Source organism: Nilaparvata lugens, chromosome 7, assembly GCF_014356525.2.
Source record: "Nilaparvata lugens isolate BPH chromosome 7, ASM1435652v1, whole genome shotgun sequence".
NCBI lineage: Eukaryota > Metazoa > Arthropoda > Insecta > Hemiptera > Delphacidae > Nilaparvata > Nilaparvata lugens.
Window position 1 is genome coordinate 59,302,926 of NC_052510.1, and position 9,574 is coordinate 59,312,499.

A 9,574-nucleotide genomic window follows, 5' to 3' on the forward strand; every position below is an offset into this window, starting at 1 on the left:
TCAAATATTGCTCGCTCAATGCTTCATATTTATGTAATATAAAGATTGTTATATAATATATGCTGCTCTTCACTTGATTAATCAATTATTAATTGAATTAAAGCTCTTCATGATAAACTCCGATAAACTCTCAATGATAAACTCTGCTCTTTAATTAGGTCCAATTTATCATTGGTTGATAGAGTGTAACCAAACAACTAAGACGTTTATTGGTTGGTTTGGTTTGGTCATTAAACAAACAACTAAGACGGTTTATCTTGATTTGATAAAAAGAATTTATGATTTTGCAAAATCCTCATTCAAATACACCTGAGTATATTTGAATGAAAATCTATCTTGATGAATTGAACATTCACCCAGCATTGAAAACCGAAACGAAAACTTAGCTCAAAAGTTTTGAATTGGAATTATTCTATTCTAATTGATATGAAACAATAATGCCAGATACAAGATAGAACCATGCACAGGAGATGAGAAGATGTATAATAATAATGAATAATCAATAATAAATTATGATTCTATTCATCAGAAAACTCATAATAAAATTTTTGTAATAATACAATATACATATGAACAATTAAAAGTTAATATTAATGAATCCTCCTGATTACATTACGCATAATATGCAAAGCTCTAGCTTGACCGCATCTGGGAGTATTTACAAAAAAAAATCATTTTGATAACAGTTCATTACAAATTGGAAAAATTTTAATAATAAAAATGAAAATATCATGTCCCATGGTATAGGGCGTTTATGTACCAAATTACATTGTTTGTTGAAGCCGATATTCTGAATAGCTCTTTTCCGTGATCTGCAATACTGATTTCATAAACTTTGCCTTTGGACAACATTAACTTTTTATCAAAATTTTTGGAGAGAAATAGTACAGGTTCAACCTAGTTTTTCCTCAAATTTCATAATTATATTATGATTATTGTATTCTTAAATGAATAAATAAATACTGTGCCTTTCATACAACCAACATTTTGATTTCTATATTAATTTATAGTATAAATTGGGAATGGGACAGTTCTGTGCATGAGCCTGTTGTGCCTTTCCTCATGTTAAGTATTTGTACACAATGTGAATAAATAAATAAATCTTCTTCTTCTTCTTCTTACAAACAAGGATTAGGCTTTAACCTGTTCCGACTCACATCTAGCCAATTATTCAAATAAACATAAAAAATCCTATTATTGCCAACGCTTGCGTGGTCTGCCAACATCTCTTTTGCCAACTGGCTGATAATTATAGACTTCAAATAAATAAATGGATAAATAAATACACTCTCAGTCTCTCACCCGGTCAAGACAGTTAATAATCGACAATAGATCATTATAGTCGACAGTAGGCTAATCGACAACAATCGACCTGTCATAAAGTGAAATTTGGAACATAAAACATGGATATCTTCTTATGCTATCTTATGATAGAAATATCCTCAATAAATGAGAAAACCAGAAATACATCTCTTCTTGATCAAATCAGCCTTGAATAGGCTACCTAACCTCCTCACGTATCCTCATGTCTCTCCCAAATCTAGCGCCTCAACTTTTTTACTTACATCGATTCCATATTCTGCAGCACATCTCAAGTTTTTCTGAACCCCTGAACAAGAATCGCATTGTTTGCAGTAACACTGATCCGACAATACGCTACAACCAAAGATCAGAGCTCAAATACAAGTTGCCAAATATAGGGGAAGTTTCCCCCTGCAATATTTTATTCCATCGGCTGGCCCTTTCTTGAATTCAACTAACCCTCGGAACAAGGTTACATCGTCTTTGATCTCCGACTTCTTTCACCTCCATCAAGTATCACATTGCTTTCTTCGCCCAAGTTCCACAATTTCTTCTCTATTTGTTTGAATACATCTATATCAATCCCTTTAGTCCAGTTCAGCAGTCAAACAAAGGGACTCGGATCCCTCTCATTTTGGCGGACGCCCCAGGCATAGCTCAAAGTATTTGATCCCATATACGGGGCCTTCATTCATCATTTGACTGTTCATTCATCTATTACACTAGATTTGTCAACTGAATTTACAACGAATTACTATACTACTATTACAAACTATTTCTAGACAACATTTAATTTAACTCCACAGGCCCTCCAAGTATTTGATTCCATTTACTAGACCTTCATTCAACATTATTTGACTGTTCATTTATCTATTAAGACTGTGCAAGTGCTAAAAATAAACTTAGCGCAAACATGGCAGGTTTGCGCTAATATCGTTGTCGTGTAGACCGGGCATAAGTTGGAAAAGTATTGGTTAGAAGGATGAAAAGTCCAAATAAATTGTATGACCACCTAAAAATTGTCTGTATGATTGTTTGTTATGCAATTGTTTGTGGAAGAAGGAGAAAGACGAGAAGAGATAGAAGCAAAAGTGAATATGAGAGATTTCAAAAGTTCCATTTGATATAAAATACATTGTTTCTATATCATCTAGTTAATGAATCATCAATGAACAGTGAAGAGTTTCTTATATTGATGGAAATGATGAAATTGTGATAATTATACCATTGGTATTGGCTCACTCTACTCATAACAATAGTCACATTTCAGTCATTTAATTCATCAATCTATGTATATTTCAAATGTAACAAAAATGATACCGAGTCTCTATTGAAAAGCTTCATAAGATCCGTGCTGTATAGCTGCGTTTACACCAAAGTTGTCAACAAAATGTTGGCTAGAAATAGTATGTGAAACGTTAAGTAATTTGTTGTGAACCTAGTCGAGAATGTTGGTGTAAACGCGGCTTAAGGATATGCAGAACCTAAAAATAAACTCTCTACTTGTGATATTTTTCAAAGTTTTTCGATTTGTGAATCATCAAGCTATCAAAATGAAAAATTTTTCTCAGGAAAACATTTTTTCGTCATTACTTTTTGAGATATGAGCGCCTAAAGTTTAAATTTTTGGGACAGAACATTTCAAATTCGGTAAGAGATAAATCCTTGAGATTTAAAGGATAGATTCTTCATGGTACTGTTGATCTGGTAAAACAAAAATTTTTGGAAAATATACATTTCTAAGGAAGTTATTCAATTTACTAAAAATAACCAAAAATAACTTTTTGTTGAGTTATTTTTGGTAATTTCTGGTAAATTGAATAAATTTTTCAAAAATTGATATTTTCAAAAAATGTTTGTTTTACTAGATCAACAGGAGAATCAATCCTTTTAACTCATGGATTTATCTCTTACCGAATTTGAAATGTTCTGTCCCAAAAATTTAAACTTTAGGCGCTCATATCTCAAAAATCAATGATCGGAAAAAAATGTTTTCCTGAGAAAAAATTTTCATTTTGATAGCTTAATAATATACAAATCGAAAAACTTTGAAAAATATCACGAGTAGAGAGTTTATTTTTAGTCTCTGCATAGCCGCGTTTACACCAACATTCTCAACTAGGTTCACAACAAATTACTTCACTTCTCACATACAGTACTATTTCTAGCCAACATTTTGTTGACAACTCTGGTGTAAACACAGCTATACAGCAACGCTCTCCTTTCGGAGCTTTCAATAGAAAATTGGTATCATTTTTGTTACATTTCAAATGGTATTAGATTGATGAATTAAATGACTAAAATGTGACTATTGTTATGAGTAGAGTGAGCCAATACCAATGGTATAATTATCACAATTCCAACATTTCCATCAATATAAGAAACTCTTCACTGCTCATTGATGATTCATTCATTAGATGATATAGCAACAATGTATTTTCTATCAAGTGGAACTTTTGAAACCTCTCATATTCTCTTTTTCTTCTATCTCTTCTCGTCTTTCTCCTTCTTCCACAAACAATTGCATAACAAACAATCACGCAGGGTGGTCGGACCAAATTTTTTTTTACTTTTCATCCTTCTAACCAATACTTTCCAACTTATATTGCGATTTTGTAGGTAGTAAACATAGAATATGGATGGTGTGAGCATCTAATTGATTAATTATAATAATTATTATAATTATAATTATTATTATAATTGATTAACTAACTTTTGTACATTGAAAAATGTATGTTGTTCTCATACATCTTTATCTTATCTTCCCTATTTCTGTAAGCGAAAATTACCTTTGACTAATAATAATTGTGACTCCTGTGTCTACCTTTCCAACAATGAATAAGCTTTAAACTAGAGTTGAAAATTTCAGGAATGTGGAAGATTGTCAAGGCACTTCCTCCAATTTGATGAGAGTTTTCATCAGATCTTGGAAATAGTATATTTCGCACCTAGAGCAGAAAATGAGATTTTTCCGGCTCGAAATCGGTTTTCAAGTCCGAGGCCGTAGGCCGAGGACTAGAAGAGATTGAGAGCCGGAAAAACATTTTTGCCTGTGGTGCGAACGCTATTTTTCGCCACACACAAAAATAAACAATATATATAATATGAGAATAGTGTTGTTTACTAAGCACTTCCGAAAGCAGAAGTGGAAGGTGAAAGCTCTAGCAAATCTGAGGTAATCTGAATATCAGGAAATTGTACAAGTATTTTTATTTTTTATTCTGATTTGTCTAAATAACCTAAAAGATGATGTTCAATTATGTGGGAGGTTGAGTTTATACTTTTTTATTCTTTCAAATGATAATAAGATGATATTATTATAAATGTTTTAATTATTGAATAATGAACACAAATAATGAAAAGTTTTTGATCAGCTTTTTTTTGATCACCTTTCTTAGTTCCATGTTAGCGGCTGGAAAGGGTACTCTTTCCGGCCTAGACCGGAAAGAAAACCTGTTCTGACGTCAGACGAGAGTCGTCTGCAAGCAATGTCTTTCAGATCTACATAGGGACTGGAAAACAGCTGCTTTCTGTGCAGTGTGGCGAAAATAAAGTTTTGTTACGACTTGATCAATTAATATGCTTGAATTCTATCATAGAATCAATTTTCAGTGTTCAAATAACATACGACGCATTATTGAATATCTCAATGAATGAATTGGGATACTATCTTCTCTTTTCAGGTTTAAATAATGTTCTTCTCTTTTTAGTGTTGGAAAACCACTCATTTCCTATCATAGTTTCAATAGCACTCATCAGCTTATCACTAACAAAAGAGGAGAGCAAATGTGTACTGTATATAGCTTTTCCTGGTAAAATTTTTCTCCAATAGACTATTTGAAGTATTGTGTTCAGTGAAATAACTCCCTTTAAATGTGTTCTGTGCAACAATTATTTTTAAATGATTATAGAAAACTTGCTTCAAACACGTTCAAACGATTCATTGTCTTCCAATAAGGAACTTAAGGCGTCCAAAAATGTGCTAAGAAAACGTTGCTAACAAAAATTTGGCTTTCGTTGAAAGTCACGTAGAATATTTATTTCAAGGTTAATAGAAAAAATAGAAGTAACGATACCGTCGTTTACTTGGTCAAAACACTGTTCAGAGGTGAAATAGGTAACATTTAAAGCAGGAATTTAGCCTCATCTATACGTTTTTATCAGTTATCAGTTATCTGGATGAGAATATGATCAACATTTTCGAACGAAAGATTCTACGCCGAATTTTTGGTGGTGTGCAAATTGATGGAGTGTGGCACAGAAGATAGAATAGGGATCTGTATGATATGTACGGCCACACCAATGCACTGGCTATTATTAGAGTAGGGAGACTCAGGTGGGCAGGCCATGTTGAATGAGCTGATGACTCATATCCGGCTAAAATAATCATGAATTACAACATGGAAGGAAGAAGATGCCCTGGTCGACCAAGACTGAGATGGATGAACTCAGTCACTGAAGATGCAAGGAGGCTTGGTGTAAGAAATTGGAGACGAGTTGCCATGGACAGAGTAGAATGGAGGCGATTGCTGAAGGAGGCCAAGATCCGTTTTGGATTGTAGAGCCGTGGATGATGATGATGATGATCAGTTATCAATTTTCTACAATAGTTTATTTTGTTGTCAGGTCTTTATTGATTGATTCTTTATCACAAATGACAATCTATTGCTAAGTCTTGAATGATGCTCTACTCTTCTTAGGGTCGTTTGCACAGTCAAAACTTAAACTGAATTTAATCAGCTGTTGGCTTAAACTCAAAATGAAACACATTATAGCAAACAGTACTTGATACGGATTAAATCTAGTTTAAAATGAAGTTTAGCTTAAACTGTCACTGTGCAAACGGCGAAATGGCACTCACTCACTGACTGACTGACTGACTCACTCACTCACTCACTCACTCGCATAACTAAGAATCTATCGGACCAAAAAAGTTCAAATTTGGTAGGTATGTTCAGTTGGCCCTTTGGAGGCGCACTAAGAAATCTTTTGGCAATATTTTAACCCTAAGGGTTCTTTTTAAGGGTTTAAAGTTCGTCTTTTAGCATGTTTATTCTTCTTCTCCCAATCTCTTAACTATAATTGAAATTTCCATAATTATCATATGTTACTATAGAACTATAATCTAGATAGAGTACCTCTTCGAAACAGTTGTTAACTGGCAACTAAATTAATAATTTTGTCAGATTGGCATTAAGTTGAGTTGACTTTGTTAGGTTGGCACCAAGTTGAAGATTTAAAAGCATTTATCGCGGAAAAATTGATTTGGCACTGCTACTTCAATCCTGGGAACATTATATTACTAGCCGTCAGGCTCGCTTCGCTCGCCATATCCGTTTAGCCAGACGTTTAGTCTGGACCCCGACTGGATTGTCCTAACATATGATAAAAATGCTCTAATGAAAAATGCAGGCGAGCAAAGCGAGCCTGCTGATTTCACTCTTGGACGATCCAGTCGGGGGTCCAGGGGGCGAAGCTCCCTGGCTAGACGAATATGGCGAGCGAAGCGAGCCTGACGGCTAGTGGTTCTTATAAATCTCACCTTATATGAACGATAACCCAGAGTCACAGTAATCCAGTGAGTTTATCCGCACAAAAACTAATATAAAAACATACTCCGCAAGAGTTCACTCATACAAAAACAACAAATGTTACAAAAATCGAATGTGCACAATGAACGTTAGAAGCGGAATGAACACTTGAAATGTTTCTAGGCTCATACACAGTGGAATAGATTTTTAAATTTTCAAATCTCGTGTGATTTCAACAGCTGTTCAAACAATCGAAAACAGAAAGAATCACTAGTGCTTTTGTTAAGCGCATTAGTGCTCTACACTCTTTAAGTGCAAGCGAAAATCTCTTTCATATTCACTTCTTACTGGCTTAGTTGATTACGTAATAGGATATTTATGACAATTTTTCTACGATTCATCACAGTTTTTAAATAGTTTAAATTTTCAAATGGATTCAAGCCCAATACATTTAACTAATCAACAAACTGATACAAGTTTTGCTAATCACACGATTCACATGGGTGATAATCAGCAGATTTCTCTGTCTGATATTCTCATGCAGAATACATTATTGAACATCACTTTTCCAATGAAGTTTCAGAGTGAGTCAACTTGAGACCAAAGCTGCGTTTACACCAAAGTTATAAACAAAATGTTAATAGCTTAATCCTTATAGATTCTATTAGATTGAACATAACTTATCATGCACATGATGATCATATGTGTTTGATAAGTTCTGTCCAATCTAATAGAATCTATAAGGATTAAGTTATTAATATTTTTTTATAACTTTGGTGTAAACGCAGTTTGGGGTGATGTGAGCATTGAATGAATGACATAGGTAGGATTCAATGAATGAATGGTTTACTATAATGTATCTCAGCATCATCGTATCAAAGACGCAATTTATCATATAATATCAATCATCTAGGATAGCTTTTGATCTGTAACTGAACACTTGTATTCTATTCAAATTCATAAATATACTAGAAAGTGAATTTCTACACAATAATTTCCGAAATAATAAACACAGAAAAAGAGCCATAGAGGCATGGCTGAAATTGAATTATTTCCAATCGTTGACTTTTATACAATAATCAACTTCATATTATAAATTTATATTTTCGAACACTTCATACGCTAAATTCAAGTTTATATAATATTGCATCCCTGATAAAGCTGATTTACGACTCACACTGGCGCACAAGGAATCTTCCTTTTGCCGGTGTTTTTGCCTCTCCTACTGTACTTATTCATGTGAACATAAATTAAATCTACATTTTATAACTATTATTTATAATATGAAGGATATCATCCCGTTATTATATCTAATTAAATAAATTTATGTATCTTGGTTCAAGTGCAGTAGCATATACTTATTTTTATCTTTTGTAACGCTTTTTTGTATTTTGTTTTTGGCAAATAAAATTCATTCATTCATTGTTCCTACAAAAATGAAAATTTGAGAATAGGAGATATTGAATAGATCAGTGATGATAGTATAAGTACCCTACACAAGTTCACAAATGAATATCATAACTACAAGAAGAACATAGAAGAGCATAGAAGGACATAGAAGGACATAGAAGAACATTGAAGAACATCATAACCTGAAGAACATCATAACATGAAGAACATCATGAACAGCAGACCTCACGCAGTATTCTCATCCACAAGTACCAGATGTCAACTGTTTTAAATGTTAACAAACTCAGTTCACGTTTGAATTTGTATTTCATATGATATAATTCATCCAGTTCCGTGATGATCTTTTCATCTGATGAGAATTAATTTTTCAGAATCAATAATATTATAATTTTTCCAGCATTATTTAGTTCATTTGTTTATTTTTATTCACCTATTAAATTAGTTTTTTTCGAATGTGAGAATATTGACACTGATGGGCACGCATAATAATACCATGACTGCAAAACTAAATATTAAAGACCTTAAAGCGGCGATTAGACCAAATTTATTTGAAAAATGTTCATAACTCAATCCTTTTAGATTATATTAGATTGAACATAACTTATCATACACATGATGAACATTTATGTGTTTGTCAACTCCTGTTCAATCTTATAGAATCTATAAGGATTAAGTTATAACCATTTTGTTAATAACTTTGGTGTAAACCCAGCTTAAAAATGCATACCTCTTCAATGTCTTTGATTGAAACTATAGACCTTATACAAATACAGTAATAGACTGGATTCACCACAAATCTGTGTAATCACTTCTCAGCTGATTTATGATGAATAATTCTATATTCTGATTTTTACTCTAATATTGGCGTATGAAGGAGGCTCCTTTTTCCTTTTATATTATCCTTGAAATGCAAAATTTCCAAAACCCTATACGTCGACGCGCAATTTAAAAGGAACAACCTGTCCAAATTTCATGAAAACTCTTACCGCGTTTCGCCGTAAATGCGCAACATAAAAATATATAAACATTTAAACATTAAGAGAAACGCCAAACCGTCGACTTGAATCTTATACCTCACTTCGTTCGGTCAACTACATGTCCTAAAAACTATGAGATTCGAAAATTTCTATTCAATAATTATTCAAAGTAGAGATGAAGCTCCCCACTTAATCATTATGGGTACGAACTGAACAGTCAGGTTGATGTTTAGTTTTCAGTTTTGGTCGCACTCGCTATCAGAGAGTATTGAATGTATTACATTCTATCTTCACTGCTCGTCATCAGCCATCATATTATTATAAAGCTGCGTACTGCTAGCATAGGACAAGTTC

At 33.1% G+C, this 9,574-nt stretch overlaps 1 protein-coding gene across 1 annotated transcript in view; it reads right to left on the reverse strand.

The window, feature by feature from the left end:
- LOC111056365 (O-acyltransferase like protein) overlaps positions 1 to 7,024 on the reverse strand; it is a 70,651-nt gene extending 63,627 nt beyond the window's left edge. Inside the window, exon 1 of the mRNA XM_039433250.1 lies at positions 6,845 to 7,024. The gene's annotated coding sequence lies outside the window, so the exon portion shown is untranslated. The remainder of the gene's footprint in view (positions 1 to 6,844) is intronic.
- Between the last annotated feature and the right edge of the window lie 2,550 nt (positions 7,025 to 9,574).